The sequence below is a fragment of the Phodopus roborovskii genome, unplaced genomic scaffold, assembly GCF_943737965.1.
Source record: "Phodopus roborovskii unplaced genomic scaffold, PHOROB, whole genome shotgun sequence".
Lineage (NCBI taxonomy): Eukaryota > Metazoa > Chordata > Mammalia > Rodentia > Cricetidae > Phodopus > Phodopus roborovskii.
The window spans coordinates 11,658,948-11,677,880 of record NW_026126433.1 but is presented as its reverse complement, the minus strand read 5'-3'; the positions used below and the strand labels follow the sequence as shown (position 1 = coordinate 11,677,880).

The 18,933-nt window shown below is 37.1% G+C and overlaps 1 protein-coding gene across 8 annotated transcripts in view; it reads right to left on the bottom strand.

Moving 5' to 3' along the window:
* Nlgn1 (neuroligin 1) overlaps positions 1 to 18,933 on the bottom strand; it is an 884,178-nt gene that overhangs the window by 675,961 nt on the left and 189,284 nt on the right. For 7 of the 8 annotated variants that reach the window (XM_051185906.1, XM_051185908.1, XM_051185909.1 and 4 more), the window contains exon 1: positions 15,537 to 16,105. The exons of the other annotated variant lie outside the window; for it this stretch is intronic. The gene's annotated coding sequence lies outside the window, so the exon portion shown is untranslated. Of the gene's footprint in view, positions 1 to 15,536; positions 16,106 to 18,933 lie in introns of those variants that run through there. 8 annotated transcript variants of the gene reach the window in all.

Here is an 18,933-nt window from a genome sequence, read left to right as displayed (position 1 = left end):
TGGCTTTAAAGAAACAAATTAAAGAAGATACCAGAAAATGGAAAGATTTCCTATGCTCGTTGATAGGTAGGATAAATATAGTAAAAATGGTAATCTTGCCAAAAGCAATCAACAGATTCAATGCAATCCCCATTAAAATCCCAGCACAATTCTTCATTGACCTTGAAAGGATAATAATCAACTTTATATGGAAAAACAAAAGACTCAGGATAGCCAAAACAACCCTGTACTATAAAGAACTTCCGGAGTCAGCACCATCCCTGACTACAGAGCTATGTTTATGAAAACAGCTTTGTACTGGCACAAAAATATACAGGTATATCAATGGAATCGAATTGAAAATCCTGATATTATCCCACACACCTATGAACATCTGATTTTCGACAAAACAGCTAAAAAAAATACAATGTGGGGAGGAAAGCATCTTTGACAAATGGTGCTGGCATAATTGTCTGATGGTGTGTAGAAGACCGAAGATAGACCCATTTCTATCGCCATGCACAAAATGCAAGTCCAAATGGATCAAAGACCTCACATAAATCCAGCCACACTGAACTTCTTAGAAGAGAAAGTAGGAAGTACCCTTGAACAAATTAGTATAGGTGACTGCTTCCTTAACATAACTCCAGTAGCATAGACACTGCGATCAACAATTAATAAATGGGACCTCCTCAAATTTAGAAGCTTCTATAAAGCAAAGGCCACAGTGGACAAGACCAAACGGCAGCACACACACTGGGAAAAGATTTTCACCAATCCTATATCTGACAGAAGACTGATCTCCAAAATATACAAAGAACTCAAGAAAATTTAGCCAACATACCAAATAACCCTATTAAAAATGGGATGCAGAAGTGAAGAAAGAATTCTCAATAACTGAAATCAAAAAGGCTGAAAGACACTTAAGAAAATGCTGAACATCCTTAACTATCAGGGAAATGCAAATCAAAACAACTTTGAGATACCATCTTACTCCTGCCAGAATGGCTAAAATTAGAAACACCAATGAAATCTTATACTGGAAAGAATGTGAAGAGGAACACTCCTCCAATGCTGGTTTGAGTGCAAACTTGTACATCCAATTTGGAGATCAGTATGGTGGTTCCTCAGGAAAATGGGAAATAGTTTACCACGGGACCCAGCAATCCCCCTCTTTTGCATATACCCAAATGATCCACATCCATGACACGAAGACATCTGTTCAACTATGTCCATAGCAGCATTATTTGTAATAGCAAGAACCTGGAAGCAACCTACATGCCCCTCAACTGAAGAATGGGTAAAGAAGATGTGACACATCTACACAGTGCAATACTACTTTGCAGAAAAAAACTGGAATCTTGAAATTCGCAGGCAAGTGGATGGAATTTGAAGAAATCAACCTGAATGAGATAGCCAAGTCACAAAAAGAGGAACATGGCATGTACTTGCTCATTTTAGACTTATAGCAAAGGATCTCCAGCCTATAATTCACACCACCAGAGGAACTAGGATATAAGGTGTATTCTAAGAGATTCATATAATGTTCCTCACAAAGGGGGATGGGACAATTCCCCCAGAGCACATGGAAAGCGGGAGGGGGGCAGTGAATGGAGAGAGAACTAGGAGAAAGAGAAGGAGAGGAGAGAAAAGCTTGTGTGACTAGGAAGATTGAGTCAGGACAGAAGTAGAAGACAGGAGAGAGAGAGAGAGAGAATGAGAGAGAGAGAGAGAATATAAAAGAGGGAGACATTATTTTTTGAAGAGAAAATTTAACCTAAAGAAAATCTAGAGACCTACATGACTGACTCCAACTAACAATCTGATTCCCTTCCCGGATATTGAGATCAACAACTAACTTATCCACCATCATGGATCCCTTATCTATCTCGTACCTGTTGGAAAAAGAAGCAAACACCCATAACTAAACAGAGTCAAACTAGACCTCCACATGCACACAATAAGTAAAAAGAAATGTAAACGTTTTTGATATGTGTTCAATGAATGCATGCCAGTTGGGTGAAGGTGATTCAGCATGAACAGATCTCTATCATTACATAGACTCCTGTTTTATTAAATACCAGTACCTATTTATTATCTACCTTGCTTTTTTGCGTTTGCTTTCATTTGTTTATTTATGCAGCCAAAGTTTCCTCTAATGATTTTCCAAAGATTTCATATGTATACTTTTAGCATGTTTATATTTTTTTTCTGAAGTCTATATAAAAGTCTGTTGTATATAGGTAAGTCTCAGTTGATCTGGATTGTCAAGAGGGTTAGCACTAGAGCCTTGTGGCCCTGATGAAGACCCTTAGCTAAGTCTGTCATATATAGATTCTTTAGTTTTCAGAACAGCTAATATCTACAAAGGCAACATTAGTATTTATTTAATGAAACAGAGAATTGCATTGCTTCTATATATATGTATATGTGTGTGTGCTGTGCATGGGTATACTCAAAGATATATATATATATATATATATATATATATATATATATATATATATTACATGACTAAGGCTAGTTCAACTGGTATCAGTAATGATTTAAACCTCTTCCAGCTGTCCTTCCTCTGCACAAAATAGTCACTTCCTGCTATCCATCAGCTGGAATCAGCTGGATAAAGAAAACAGAGCTGAGGTTTATTTGACCCCTTGGGAACATACAAACAGACCAATTTAAAATTGCTGTTTGCTGGCGCCTCTGGAATGACACTGTGAGTTTTGATATTTTAGTTTCTCTGAAAAAAATCTTATTGAAAAGCAAATATGAACATCAGACATAATAAGGGTCAATTGCATTAACCAAATATAAATATTGATTTCATCCTTGAGTAGGGACAGAACAATTAGTCAAGAATACTTAGTAATAGTAAATAATGGAAATAAATAATGATTTAAGTAAAATTTAATTAATTTAATAATAAATGTTTCTGTCAATGATCAAATTTAGATGCATAGCAAGAAAGTGCCTGTGTGACCATATCCCTAGGAGTAAAGCTCAACACCAGCAGACTTTGGCTTTATGTGTTTTAGTGGTGGTGGCCAAGACACAGAGATAACAAAAATGAGCCTACAGTGAGAGAACACTGAAACTCTATGTGGTTATCTGCATAATGCATATCTTTTTCTTGTTTTGTGTACTATGTTCTTTGCATATAATAAAGGTGTCCAGTGATTGCAGTCTAATCCTTTGATCAACCAAATACTTAAAGTAACTTGCAGGAAACCCATTCCCATTGCAAATACTTAAGAACAGATCTAAAAGTTGTTTGCCATGAAAAGAAGATTCAGTGGACCATGAGAGCTTGTGATTCCAGCGAAATGAGAAGGAACCTTCAAGAATGAATATAAAAGGGTTCAAGGTAGGATACTCTAGTGATATTAATAATATTTTTTCATAGATGCTGTGGGTCTCATGATCCTTGAGAAAAGCACAGATTCTCAGGAAGATCAACCTGTAATTGTGAGGGATTATTCTCATCCCTAATCTCCACATAAGAGTTGATAGAAGGAAGAGTGCACTGGGATTTCCTCCCTTCCTTTTGGAGCTGTCCTCATGAAATGTCCCAATAAACTCCATGCTAATTATCTTCCCTCTCAAAATGTTGATCCCCCATTGACATGCACACAGAGAAAACCTGACATAGAGCAGAAAGTGGGAAATTTCCTCCTGTTAGGAAACAACACTCTAGTTTGGCCAGAACTCAGAGAATGAACGCCGGATATGATTGGCAAGTCATGTTGGAGCTAAATCACACAAGCCCTTCATTAAGAAGCTAAACTATTAAGATTTATTTAGATTTCATCAACAAGTGATGAAAAGCCATTATAATCCCTATAAAGGGAAGAATATTTTCAACTTCACTCATAGAAAATTAAACTGGCAGGCAGGGATGGCCGAAGTAAAGTGTCCACATCACACCTTAAGACAATTAAACATCAAAAGGAAAATCAATGCTTTTGAAATAGAAATCTAGAAGAAAATGAAAGTAAGCTTTACTAACATGCATATTTCATTTCAATGCAGCACCTCCATGAGGTTGGTGTAACATGAAACACCAAGTTTTCCTTTGGAAGTTAAAAGTGTTAATATTTGCCAGGAGAGTCACTTTGTACTTATTGTTGATTGCCAGTATGAGCTACCATGTTAGAACTTGTATAATTGGATAAATAAAGTTATTAATCTTTTATTGTGTTACAGTAAAAGCAGTCTTTGCCAAGTGGATTATTGGGTAAGTCTATCACACAAGAGACATATACATTTAAGAAAATAATAATTATAATCACAAGGAAAGAGCAAAGTTATTAAATAACGCTTTTCCTATTATCACAAGATTGTTCCTGGCTACATAACAAGATTAAAAGCAACAAATAACTAGTCAGACATAATAAATAATTAGAAAAAAATGAAAACATAAGATATATAATTTTTGTAAGGCATTCATATCTATTCCATTAGCTATGCACTATGTACTAAGAATTCTTGTGCCTTAAAATACAGATGAGTGGTGCCATAATAGATTTCTAGGCCTTTAAAAATACTGGGTTTGTATTTCTTATCTTGTCAATTCCAGTTGTTTGTTCAGTCCAGTGATATTCACATTTATGGAGAGGCAGCTGAATATGTTTTATACATATGAGGGTTTGCATGTCAAAAATATAAATTAACCATCACAACATGTGAGAACACCAGTCTTAAATGGGTGAATTTCATATTGAGTTCAAACTATAAGTTGGGTTCATCCATAATTTTGTATAACTGAAGCAGACCGCGAATATGGTAGATGACCAAAAAACCTTCTGAACCCTGCTCAAAACATATTATGTCCACACCATTAGACCTCACAACAGAGTTATAAACTATGTATCCTTATTTGAGATGAGGAAAATCCAGGCTTTAATTCACTAGATACTATGTGCAAGGCCACAAATGCAAGAAAAGGCAGATTGAAGGAACAGGTACAGGACTGCCCAAACTCCAAACATATGTCTGCATGGGTTTGATACAGAGTGCTCAGCTGTGTACCCTAGCGAGACCAATCCGGTGCAGCCATATGCTCACTGTGGCAGAGTATTTGAGGAATGCAGAGCACATGAAACACCAACAGGAGGGAAGTACAAAAAGCTGGGGGTTGGCATGCTGGGGCTAATGAATAGGCATAATCTTGAGCGGCTACAAACAGTGTGGTACTGGAACCTTATCCAGAAGCAACTTATAGCTGTTGGCACAAAGGTGGTGATGAAGTTGGGGATGTGGCTGAGAAAATGAAGAATACTAGAATCATGAGGAGTAATGATAACAAGAACGGCAATTGTGCTGTTGAGATTACCTGCATCAGAGTAGAGAAAGAAATGGTACCAGGAAGATTTAAAGAGGGAAATTAAGAGTGCATTAGAAGCATAGTTTAAAGAAGGTGTATTCTGAGATATGAATATCCAACTCTCACTTATTACATACAAATTCAAGGCATGTGTAAACAGATGTGGGATGGAGGGTGTACTTTTAGAATCTGTGCTTTTAGAGATGGAAGTAACAGCTTCAAGAGTTCAAGGTCACTCTTGTACATAGTGAGTCTTAGGACATTTTGTTCTACTTGAGATCTTGAGCTGTGGGGTCAGGGAGGCACTGAGGCAGGAACAAGTACTTTTTCTACCAGGAAGCATACACTCAATCTGCTATGTTACTATGAAGTAGAGATCATTTCCATTCCTTCCTAAGAGATTGTTAAATACATACAAGAAACACAAAGCCACTGGAACATTACTCAGTAACACAAGAGCATAGTGAGCTAGAGCTTCAGAAGGACACGATTGGAAAGATTAATAGAATGATAACAGAACTTTCCCCTCTTGGTTTCACTTAGAGCTTCCTTCCAGGAAGAGGAGGAGGCTGGCAGGCCCTAATAATTTTGTAGAGTTACAGTCCCCCTCCTTTTCTCTGCAGTGGCATTATGTCTTCCCTTGCCTCTGGACCTACTCCTCTCTCAATGTCATTTTCTACTGATGAGAAAACAATGAAGAAAATCAGATGTTGAGCAAGGCAAAAAAAAAAAAAAAATTGACAACATTGGGAGAAATAAGCAACATGGTATCTTAAAGACCAGCAACAAACTCAATTTAGTACACAACAGAGTATACACCAGGTAGCAAAACTTGTTTGAATACATGGTATGAAGGAAACATCCCACAATGGGATGAATGCCTAGGGGTTTGGATTCAGCTAGTCCACTAAGAGTTTCCCTGGAGAATGCACTCCTTCTCAGTGTTTGCCTGGAGGAGCCCTGGCTAGCAACCATGAAGCCATTGCCAACAGGTCAGTTCTCTCTTCCTTGGTCTTTCCAGCCATAAAAAGAACTCTTTCTCCTCAACTGTCAAAGTAGTTATCATCTTCCTGAAACTAATCCTATTGTACATTTTATCACAGAAATCAGTCTCCTCAGTTTGTCTTCAACTTTACATTTAGTGAACATTGTTAGTGTCCTGGAGAAGTCCCACAAAAGACCATGATCCACATATATAATCAGCAAGAATGTTTATTATTCCAGCATGCTAGGGCCATCCATCCCACACAAAGGCAAGGTGGCAAAGATCCAGAGACAAGTTTGTAAGTTCCTTAGGTCACTTAGATATTATATCATTGTCTGAACAGATGGCAATCATATTATTTCATTATAATTAACCAGAACTAGGCAGGAGCTGTTCAGGGCTAGTTTTGTTGGGTTTTTTTTTTTTTTTTTCCTTCATTTTAGGGATAAGTCCCAGGCCCTGTCCTTGAGCTTCTCTGGAGGCTGATTGGCCTATGTACAGACTGGCAGGGCTTGTTTAGTGGCCCAGGCATGGTGTGTCCTATCTCCTTTATCCCTGTTGTCCAGAGCACCAGTCCTTCAGAATGTTTGTGTTAGAAAATGGAAATTAAGGCCTGAACTCTGAGAGAAGACCAAGAAGCCTGTTATGGCATCTGCTTGATCCTCTCAAACATCAGGTGCAGAGCAAAGGATCTCAGTAACTCCATGTTTCTCAAGGAGGCTGGAGTGTAATTGGGAAGGCAAAGCACTGTGTACACCCATTACTCAGACTACTAGGATGTAGTCATCAATGATCAAGAGATAGTTGAGGGTCTGGAGTAGTAGGAAGGATATGAATTCTGAAGGATGACTCAGAATTTGAAGTTTAAAGTCAAGGGGTAGGATGTGTCAGAACGAAATGAAGCACCTGGACCCACTCGTGACATGGAGACTGAGGCTTCCCAACAGGGCAGAGCCAATGTAAAATGGTGCACTTCACTACAAAGGAGAAAGAAGTTAACAACATAAGAATGTGTAGGCAGCCTTAGGGGTAAAGTATTATCCTAGTATATATGTATGTGCATATAGGTACTTGTATGTCTCAACAAGTTTGAAAGAATAAGAAGGGTTATTTTGGTCAGGGGGAGTTTAATGGAGGAAAGGGAAGGAGTGAACAATGTAATTATATTACAGTAAAATAAGAATAATAATAATCACAAAAACAGCATGATGGTAAGACTAGAACTACCCTTTGAGAACAGAGGCTGTGTTTTTACTTTTCTGGTTTTAATAACCAGATATAGTCCTGGACGACATCAGAAAATATTTCTTGAATAAAGTACATTTGACACATCCTACTGTTTTCCATTATTTAAGGCCACCCTCCTTTTATTTGTGGGCTGGGACATCTTATCTCTCTAGCTTTAGCTTATTGATATTCTTCTAAGAGGGGATGAACCAGTCTAGACAGAACTATGTCAAAGTTCAATGAAAATGCCTTCTTAGTCAGTAGAAGACCAAATAGACTGTTGTGGAGATGATGTATTACTGTTCAGCAAAATGGACATTTGAAGAGCCATGGCAGCCTTTCTGATAACATGAAGGGGAAGAGATGGAAGCAATATATCTTTTATTTTTTTTTTCTTTATTGTTCTGATAGACACTTCTAGAACAAACACTTTTGCACCTTTGGCTGATGCTGGAGAGCGTTCATTTTTTTCTGGGGGGATGAAGAAAAGCACTTACCATAGCTGGATAAAATGAGTTTTACTTTCTATTTATTTTAAAAATACTATGAGGTTACATTTCAAATATTCATTTTAAATCTAGAATCTATTTAGGGGTCCTTACTTCAAAATGAACAGGAAGGTGAATGGGGTGAAGGGGCAAGCATAAATGAGACAGAGGTTCATAAACAGTCAGGGGCAACAGATTCGATGCATATGTAAAGTACTGCAGGACATGTTTTTCAAACCAATCGGTGACCTTGTGATCTCCCATAAGAAAATGAATAACCACTATGAAGCTCAGAGGAGACAGTCAGGTGGAGCTGATTGTTTCCCATGATATTAAATTGATGCTTTTGTCTAAATGGGCCACCCATAGGTCACAAGCCATTGCTTGTAGAAGCAACTTAATTATGCTTGCCAGTATCTTATAGAGAAGCTAGTACAACTAAAGCAGCATGTCATTTCCTGTTCTCTATTTAAGCTTATTTTTGTTTCTAGTAAGTGGTCAGTGCCTGGGAAGAATGAAAAAAAAAATCACCCTTCCTGATTCACTGTTTAATTAACATTCCTTTAAAAAAAAAATCCCTTGTTGCCAGAGAATGGCCACCACTTTGGCAGAGGAGATGTGATGCAAAGTTGCTGGTATTGCTCTGTGCCAGCAGTGTCAGTCTTGACCGCTCAGAGGATGATTAGCAGGGAATGTGGAATTCACTGCTGTGCCCATTCAGTCCCCATCTTCTGGTGGAGCTGGCAAACACTATAGTGACCATTGTGTAAGGAGCAACTGTCTTTGCAATTGGATTGAGACCACAAACATCTTTTACACAAGACATCAAACACCAACAATGGTTTCCTGAAGCCTCTGACCTTACACAGAACTCAAATGGTGGCTCAAATGACAAAAATATTATGCTAACATATACAGACATATTTTCTTTCATATTACAATACCATTTGAATTCCTTACAATCACTTGATTCAAAACAGCATTTGTTCATGGATCATTTGTGTAGCACATTAATAAATCAAATATAAATAAGTAACAATTTGTATACTCATAGGTATAAAGTTCCTTTCAATAAGTTATAAGAAAATAAATTATTCTGTTGCATTAGTAATTATTCTTAATTTTTAAAATATGCTAAATAGATTATCATTAAAACTATTACTTACTTTTTATTAAGATTTAGGATTTTAAAATAATCACTTTAGGAGAGATACAGTACATTACATTTAATGTAACTTCAAATAACAACTGACTTTATTCTTTTAAAAAAAATGAAAAGACTAAGAAAGACTAAGTATCAGTTAAGCAGGGGCATGTCCCTTACTGCTGAGGACTGGCTATATTGATTAATTCATGGGGAGGGAAATAATGGTCTCCAGTGGTATACACACTAATGAACCCACCGTTCTCCAAAGAATCCAGTGGTCAAACAGAAGACCCTGTTTAAACTAAATGGGTCATAAAAACAAAACCAAAAGTCAGAAGCCTGGGAAAGTGGCTGGTAGGAATGGGACCTATTGATAGAGATGAGAGGGAGAAGTGGGGAGGGAGAGCGTAATCAGAATATATTGTGTTCATGTACAAAATTGTCAAAGCAGCAGAATTAATATATATTAAAGACTACCTGTTAATTACTCATGGTTAGAAATAAGTTATCACTGAAAATATTAACTAAACCATGGCATTAAAGGACTCCCTGGACTACCCTAAAAGTAAACGTAAAATAATATCTTTATAAACTATGAATATAATAACTAACAAAAAGTAAAATGTGACAAGTTAGTGTGTGAAATGGTTTACCAATGAAAATCTATGGCTAAATAATGTTAATTGTATTTTAGCTAAATCTAATGCTCTTAGTAGTCTATTCAGGGTGTTCTTCTTAGCCTCAGATGGGGAAAGGAATGGCAAACAACTTAGAAACTAAGCTAGTAAATTAAATCACAATCTGTCATATATATGAATGAAATTATTTTAAAAGCTATATTTATATTTTAAAAATAATCTGTAGTTAGTGAGCAGTTCTACATGCTGAGGAGACGCCCAGACCCTTGCCATCTTGAAGGTTGTAGACAATGATACTATGGGGTCATTTGAATATGTAAGAATTTTAGCCCAGAAGTTACTATTAAAGACTACAGCTCTAAATAGTAGAGAACTTCAGCATCCTCAGAACATGTGCATTAGTACAGTTGGCACAATTGAAGAAGTCATGAAACTGGTTATGTTTTTACTCATAGGAAAAGGATAGATAACATTGTCTCTTGTGTGTAAAGTTTTGGACAGCTACATAACACAGATTTAAATCAAAAAAGACAGATGCACTGACTTGAAACATAATGGCTGCTGAAGTGAACCTGTATGCCTTTTAGGTTAACTATTGAGTGCCTTATGTATTGCTTCTAGGTGCAGAGAGCATATCAAGCTGTTGGTCAATGTCATAAGCAGGAAACAGTGTTTATTGTTCAGTACTCTCTGAGGATGTTTCATTTTCTTATGGGGAAAACTCGGACTACTGGCGATCACAATTTGGCTTTTATTAAGTTGATATTCCCTGATTCCAGACATGACCTTGTTGAATTTGCAAGCATAGTGAATGTTCCATAGGTCAATATGAAATAATTAACCATGATTTTGAAAAGAAAATGTAATTTACCTTTAAGTTGTATATTTGATATTTTTCCTGAAAACCTAAAAATACATTAAGTGCATAGAAAAACCAAAATGAAATTGCTACTGTTAGATATAATAGATGGTAGAAATCTATGTAAAAGAAATCATTGTAGTAGCTGAGTATTTTTTCATAGTAGCTAGTCTGGTACACTGAGTGCCCTCTTTAGTTCTAGATTGTATCTATTCTTTAGATAAGAGCAAATATAAGAAACCTGTATTTAAAGAAATATTTGTCATATATATTTGTCATATATATATATTATATAATATATATAACATATATAATATATAATATATATATATTATAACTTTTGTTCCCTGCCCATACACCTACTATCACCACTAAATAAATCTAGACAGAAAAAATATAAATAAACAAACAAATAGTAGATCTATTTGTTTTCTAAACCACACAAAATTAAGTGAGTTATGGGAACAAATAAACTAATAAACTGATAGACTTGCAGTTTGTTGTGAGCACCACCTACAGCAACTGCATAAAGAAGGCATGAATATAAATATAGTTGTTGGCATTTTCATCATTAGTGAAGTGCAGTCTAGAAAAAGTCATTGTGTGGCCTTTCAGAAAGTAATTAGTAGAAAATTAAAACAAAACAAACAAAAGAAGCACAATGGAAAAAAGCAAAGTCCAGAGCCTGTTTAGGTAGGCCAACTCCTCCCCAGCATGGGGCTGGCCCTGGGAGTGAATGGTGAGGGCTTAATTTAGAATTTGGTATGAGTATGTACAAAAAGTTTGCCTGATACAAATGATGCCATACAAACAAGGGAAAGGTAAAAACATTTTTTTAAAAAACAGTATATATTTCTCAAGTTCCATGAAAACTTCAGGACTCAAAGATAAGTCCTACCATGCCAACTTCATTTGGGTGGTATAGTCTCAGCCTGAAATTTTATTTGCTGTGATATATCTTGGTAGTTTTTATAGTTTACAATGCTAGCACTAACTCAACTTGTTTTTGTTCCAAAATGAATTTCATGCTTAACTTGTTTTTCTTAATTAGACTTCCTTTAGCAGTTCCTAATATGTGTGTTATTAAAACTCATTAGACCCTTTCACACTTGCCTGTCATATTTGGATACACATTCATATATTGAAGTACTTCATATATAGAAATAAGATTAAATAATAAATACAGAGACTTGAACATTTCATGAGTGTCAGGATGAGAAAGTGCCTGCAAGGTTCATAAGGTTTTACACAAAAGAGGCATTACAGCTGAATCTCACATGCTGACACATCCCTGATCTATAAACTCTGCAGTAATGGCAGCAGTAAAGTGCCCTTCCATTGAGTAGAATTTCTCTCTTACATGCACTGGAAATAGGCACAGGAGAGATTACATTGACTGTTATAAAAAGAATTAATATTAAACCCCCCAAAGTTTAATGTCTAATAATTTTAAATGCCTAGAGAGTGATTTACTAGTTTTCTCTGACTTCAGTTAAGCTTTGACTTGCAATCTCCCCACCCCCCAACAGATATGCTACCAAAAGGGAACATGGGTTTTTCTTTACCTTTCTTCCTCTTTTTTTATTTCTCCCTTTCTTTCCTTCTTTCTTTCTTTCCTTCCTTCCTTCTTTCTTTCTTTCTGTCTATCTATCTGTCTGTCTTCCATCCTTATGTAGAGGGTAGCAAAGGTATCCCACATTCTTTTATAGCAATATAGAAATAACTGATATTAGTCAACATGGTTTTATCCCCATCACATGAAGAACTCTTCTTAGGCAGAACTGGAAATGTTGCTATCTCAGGGTCATCAAGTACTGGCTAAGCCAATATGCTTATTACTTTTTAAGAAGTAACAAGTATATAAGTATGTACTAGGTTTATTGAGGTGTTCAGTAATTCCATCTTTATTTTTCTGGGCTTTGCATATTTTAAAATTTAAACATTGAAATTTCAAGTTCATGTAAAAGCAGGCTTTCTATTTCAGGCCCCAATTAAGCAAACAAGATAGAACTTTTGCACTACAGAGATTATATGCTAAAATTTCATTACTGAAGAAAAGTAAGATTTTTGTCTTTCATTTTGCTTCCATTTAAGAGATGGTAGACTTTTCATTTAAGACTGGGATAAACAACGACACTGGACACTAGCTAATCATCTCAAAATCATGAGAGCTGCAGCCAATACATCAGCAAATCCTGGATTTTAGGCCAATTAGACAACATGGAAGAAGGTAACAATTCCAAGGGGAATTGCAATATCCAGTATCCTTGGGGAATCCAATGTTATGTCATGCCATTTACTTTAAGAACCATATTTGCATTTTTAGCACTATTTATGAACTTCTAAACTTTTAGTCCAAATTACAATTCGTGTGTCCTGATATTAAGTACAAGGAACCAGCCAAGGACATTGTGTTCCTTTGAATGATCATCACATATGTGTTGTAGAAGACATGGCAGTGTGTAGTTAACTGACAGACTGAACCCAGCAGTGATTCACCAGCTCTGTAAGTGGACCACTCTACTTGTCAAACTATGCTGAGCTTGTGTTCATTAACTGGCTGTAGCAGGTGTGGTATGTGGTTCTCTATAGGCTACTGCCTTTGCTATTACTTCTCCAACAGATATGTACTACCTACAAGGTTTATAAGTATTTTGTGTAGGAATTTACTTTAGAAACACTACAAACTCTCCAAGCAGATGATACAAAGAGAAGATCAAAGTTGATGCATTTTTTTCCACCATCCTAAGAGAGCATAATGAAGGCTTAGAAAATATCAGCTACTCTTGAAAGAAAAGTACTTCCCCAGCAACTATAGAGGTGTGTTAGCTCACTCACCCTCATCAGCAGTCCCAGATACTCAATCACCACTAGTTCATTGGTTTAGAATATGCAAATTAATTTTTAAAGAACCCCCATTTTCAATTTAATTTTTTATTGCTTTTATGTCAATTATGTCTCAGTCTAAATAAAGAAGTATTAACAAATCCATCATTCAACGTGCTTTATTTATTTGTATTGTCAATTAATATTAATTTTATTGATTTAATCAGATGTTAAATATTTCTGGACTGTGTGGCTAGGGGCAGTGGCTAGAATGTACCAACACACAGAACACCCATTCTTCTCCCTCCAAGGCACACAAACCACGTGACAGAGAAGCAAGAAAAAGAGGCAGAGCCAGCCTCTGAGATATCTGCAGAAAACGAATACACTTGTAGAAACTCTTCCTTGTGGATCTAATATTGTAGAAAGTTTTATTTAGTCAAAGCCCACAGAAGCAAGAAACAGCCAAGTTTCTACTTTAAAATTCCTGGGACGTAAAAGTTTTCACTTGGCAATTGCATCTTAAAAATACAAATTTCAAATGCTAGCTTCAGAATTCAGATTAAGAGCACAGACACAAATCCAGGAAGGAAGTTAGTAAGACTCCTCTTTTCATAGCCAGAATGCATGAAGTACTTGAAGTTTGTCAGATAAGTACTGGAGGACAGGAGTTCAGATGATACTGAACGGTGGTCACTACTAAACCCAGGCTTAAAGGAGAATCTTTAACCTTAAAACTTTAACAGTATCTGCACACATTTCCCAACCTATCACACAAAAGCTGGGGAAATAATGCTTTCTTTGGGATACAAAAATATGCTACATCATTTTATAACATGACAACTACCTATCTTCATTTTATTTCGGTGCATTTGAGTGCTTCATAGTTTAAAAGCAAATGCATTGGCCTTAAATAGGAAAAGGCCAACTGAATGACACTGACGTGTAAAGAAATGTGAGGAAGTTTCATCTACCTAAGTCACCTACAGACACTTCTCTACATTCATAAACACTTACATATTACATATTATTTTGTAAATAATTGTGCTGGAGCTATGTGGACCTCCAACTTGGATGAAAATAATGCCTTTTTCGGGATTCCAAAGTAACTTTTACTCTCGTAAGTCAATTAATATTCACACATTTGAAAGATTAATTTTATTTACCTCTGGCGAAATCGATTTCCTTCTGAGAGGCATATTTTTGTTGTTATTGTTTTTCTAGAAAGCTACAAAATTTCTTTAACCGAAAAAAAAATGTTTTAAACTAAATTCAGCTGCAAGAAAATCTCTAGAAACACAAGTGCTCACAGCTAGCTGAAAAAGAAAAGCCAGGAGTCAGGAGTTGGGCAAGGCAGGCTGAAATTACAAAATGAGCTGGCTGCCTGGTGCACTAGTCCGCCTGGGCCCTGGGCTGAAAAGCTGCAAAGAGGCCCATCTAACTCAAGAAAGTAAGTCTCACTGTATTATGCAAAGTCCTACAAGGAAGTCATGAGAGATAACCTGTGTGGCAGAATCCAGCTTCCTTCTACTGAATCAGATGCAGTGACTGTAACCCTTTAGTGTCTGAGAGAATGGGGAGGTGGGGAAGGGCAGGAAGAAACGGGGAGGGAGCATTGGAGCTTATGAATAAGACCACTCTCCTGCCTACTGCATCCCCAGTGAAATTCCCCTAGGAAGCTTAGCCTGCCTGGGAAACTGGGCCAAGGCAGCCCTATGTGAGTGAACCAGGGATCTCCCTACCTCGGAGCAGGATTTTGTAAGCACTGGCTGTCTCCTTTCCATAAAGTATCCTTAGGAGAAAAATCATCAGTCCAAGAGGGAATCTCACATCTCAGAGATTCTCTCTCCACCCCCAGGACAAAGTTGGGGGGCAGGAGGACGTTTCGCTTCCCAACAGAGGCCACAAAACCCGGGTTTTCAAGCTTGGTGCGGGTGGAGCGGTCGCGATGTGGATTGCCAGCCTGCTCGCCCCATTTCTCCAGCGGCCCCGGGTCCGCAACCCCCTCTGCACAGTGGTACCCAGACCCGCAGCCCTCTCCCAAGGAAAGAGCCACAAACTTACCCTCAGCGAGAAACGTTCGCGGCGGGAGCCCCCTCATCTTCCCCTAGTCTTTTCAATTATTCAAGGAGACAGTTTTAACAACACTTCGCCTTCAAATTCAAGCCGAAATGGCCAAAGTATTTACCAGTTTGTAGATGCTTTCTTTGCAACCTCAGGAACTGGGTAATTCTTGTTTCAGAATTCAAGACGCTTCCCTTATTTATTTATTTATTTTTTTTTTTTTTCTTTAAGCAGCCGCAAGCCCGGTTCCACCTCCCCCTCTCTCTTTATTCACCCACGGACACTTCCTAAACGTGTGGATTGATGCTTTTTTCTCTCCAGACGCTGCCACGATCTAGAATTCTGGAGAACCAAAGCCGCATCCGTTTAATTCCCACCACCAGGCAAGAAAATACAAACGATCAAACAACGTTACTTCTGTGAGCTGCGATCAGATAATCCTACTAATCCAATAGATTTATCTCGATTGGAAATTGACCTCAAAAAATGAATTCCCAGTGTTGGTGTCCAGTAGAACGATTCGGTGGCCTTATCCGGGTTACCAGGAGCCATGGCTTCTTTCTTTCATTTTTTTCTTTCTTTCTTTTTTTTACAAAAATCTTTTTTTTTTTTTTTTTTTTTTTTTTTTTTTTTTTGGATTCTGGGTGCACTGCTCAGGAAAAAAAAAAAAAAAATACCGAGGACCCTGGTTTTCCCCTAATACAGGTTTCTACTTCAAATCAGTGCAGAATGAAAAATGGTACAAAGGTACGCCTAGTGGCTCGAGGCGATATTGCAGGGATTTCTTTATTTTTTTCTTTTCTTTTTTCTTTTTTTCTCCTCCATCCCTTCTTCACCTTTCAACCTCCCTGCCCCCCCCCCCAAAGCCAGCGGATAACTTGCTGTTATAGTAACTGGGGGATTGAGCTCCGATTAATACTAGTAGAATAAAACTGCCTGAATGCATGGGTGGCCTTTGTCTTACACTGGAAGACTGAAGATCTGTGTTTCTGACTCCTCAGTATTTATATTCCTCCCTGATAGCTTTAGTAGCTAAAATGTGAATTTTGGGAATCACTGTTCAAATAAATGTATTGTTTCTGTGTGTTTTAAATACTGGTAATTAGTAGTTAGTGTACACACACACACACACAGAGAGAGAGAGAGAGATCCTAGTCTTCCTGAAATACATTTGTTTCCAGAAAACCATTTAACATTTTGTTTCCTTTGTATAAATATGATAAAGGATATGGATTATTTAGGCAATATTTTATTATTTTTGGATTTTTTAATAAAATTCTATTACATTTATTTATTTACCTCCATGTATGTATATACGTATGTATGTATGTGTGTGTGTATGTGCAAAGCTGCCCATGCAAACACACATGCCTGAGAATGTGTGTGGAAATCAGAGTACAAATTTGAGGAGTGAGTTCTCTCTACCTTGTGGACCCTGGGGATCAAAATCAGCTCTTAAGGTTTGGTGTCAAGGACCTTTACCCACTAAGCTATCTCACCAGCTCTCATTTTGAAATATTTTTAGGCATTTTTGTTACCTTAGCCATATATGCATATGTGTGCATGTGCTTATTTGTGTGCCACATGTGTGTGCAACTGCCCACAGAAATCAGGAGTCATTGGACCCTAGAGTGGGGTGTTGTGAGCCATGCAGCATGGATGCTGAAACATAAAACCTGTACTTGGGTTCTCCAGGAAAGCAGTAAGCACTTGCAGTTGTAGAATCATTTCTCCCATCCCTCACTTTGGATTTTTGATGTCTTTTCTACCCCCCCTGAGTCTGCAGTGAAAGGGCAAAGCCTAAACATCAGAGTTCAGTGGCCTCAGCTCAGCACTGAGAGCTCGGACAGGTTTCAAAGCACAGGATCAATGCACTGCAATTCAGACCCCTTTTGCTAAGTAGCATTCCACACAGTCTCACAAACAGTGTCTGCCAATAAGCCAACAATCTTTTTCAAATGAAGATGCTAGGTCTTTAGGGCTGAAACTCTCCAATCTTAACAAGCCCTCTGAGAACACTTTGATTATCAAGGGCCTGGGAAAATACAGAAGTTGGATTCTCTTTCATGCTGATGGTTCTGTAGCTGCAAAAACTGGAAAATTTTTCTTAACTGACTAAATAATTAAGCCTTTAAGTGTATGAACTGCTAAAGAGTCAGGAGACATTTCTTCTACTACTGGCTTTGCTGTTAATTGGCTATGTGACTTTGAGCAGTAACTTTTTGCCTATGGGTAATTTATCTATTAAAATTCAAAACAAATCAAGAAACACACATGCTCCTTCATGGAAGATTAAATATTGTATATTAATGTATGATACTAATATGAGTATTACTACAATATAATTACAGCTTTTCATAAAACCCAAAAAGTTAATTTTGAAATATATATGAAAAAAGTGAAAAACTGTCAAATAATAAACAAAAACCCCAGTAACAATGTTCATGGAGTTTCAATGGAAACTATTAAGTCTTAATCCAGAATAGCTATGGTTACGAATCAGTTCCAGAATCTAGTTCATGGGAACAGGAAAAAGAATTCCCAGAAATCTTTGCATGCATTTATGGGGATTAGATAAATCCCAGGTGACATGTAAAAAAAATAGATTTTTAACATTTCATCACACCTGAGTTTGTATTTGAGGTAGGATGAAAGACAAATAAATAAATAAATAAAGTACTTTTATATTTCTCATAAATGTATTTTACATCATGACATATCAAAATAGAGTATGGAGATGAAGAGTCACTTGACTGGAGAGAAGTCTCACCGCCCAATAAGCACCTGAAAAGGACACTCAAGGATCCCTGGTCATTAGAGAAATTCACAGCAAGATGATAGGATGGCACTTCACAGCTGTGAAATCAGCTAGAATCACAAATCCAGGAGCACTGCATAATGATGAAGAGGTGAAGAAACCAAAGAAAATACAACAGTGATAGTTTAGAGAGTCCAGAAAGCAGCTAAGAGACACTTAAATATTCTTACAACCTACAAATCCATCCTTTCTGTCTTAGAAATAGTCACTGCAGAATTGCTGAAAAGGACTAAAAACTATAAAGTCGAATTACCTGATGCAAGAGAATATTAACCTGCTGTAATAGTAGAAGCATCCCAGAGAAAAATGGAAGTCCTTTAGATGCATGTGTTATCATGGATAAATGTCAAAAATATCACATAGATAAAAATATTGGCTACTGCCTAAGATGTCTAATGGATATTAATTACTAAGTAGACATAAAATTGTAAACATAATGGTACTGGAGAGCTGACTCATTGATTAGCAATGTTCCTGGAGAGAAACTGGATTCGAATCTCAAAACTCACATGACAGCTCACAATCACCTGTAACTCCAGTTTCAGGGGGTCTGATGCCTTCCTCTGGCCCCTATGGTCA